This window comes from Nicotiana attenuata, chromosome 11 (genome assembly GCF_001879085.1).
Source record: "Nicotiana attenuata strain UT chromosome 11, NIATTr2, whole genome shotgun sequence".
Classification (NCBI taxonomy): Eukaryota; Viridiplantae; Streptophyta; class Magnoliopsida; order Solanales; family Solanaceae; genus Nicotiana; species Nicotiana attenuata.
Genome location: NC_031999.1, coordinates 284246 through 284798, shown reverse-complemented (window position 1 = coordinate 284798; position 553 = coordinate 284246).

Below are 553 nucleotides of genomic sequence, written 5' to 3'. Positions count from 1 at the left end.
AGGGATTGAAGAAGTGGAGGTATCTGCTGGCTTAGAACTAGTAGATGCTGAAGTTGGTTTTGTAACTAAATATTCACCAAGGGATTGTAAATATTTATTTGTATAATTATTTTGTTCAAAAATACTTTTAATATCTTTGCCTGTAATAGCTTCATTTTCGTTTTTTAATTTGAAAGGATTAGCTACTACTGAAGCATTTGCGTAACTTGTTGATAATCCTTGTGCCGGAGGAAGTTCTGAGAGGACTTCTTCTCCGGAGGAGGTTTTCCAAATTTTTGAAACATTAGCTGATTTAGAAAAAGGAAAATCTAATTGGTGGTATTCAGCATAAGCTTCAAACGATTCAAAGAAATTGATTTGTTCTTTTATGTAGTTTAAAGACTCATAGTAGATACTTCGGAGATTTTTTCTATTATCTCCTTGAAAATTCTCAAAAAACCAAGTTCTTTTGAAAATATTTTCTGGTGAATAAAAATTTGCTCGAAGTTTTTCTTTATCAATTTGGAAATCTTTTTCTAAAACACCTAATTCAGCACCTAAAGCTGAGTAAGTG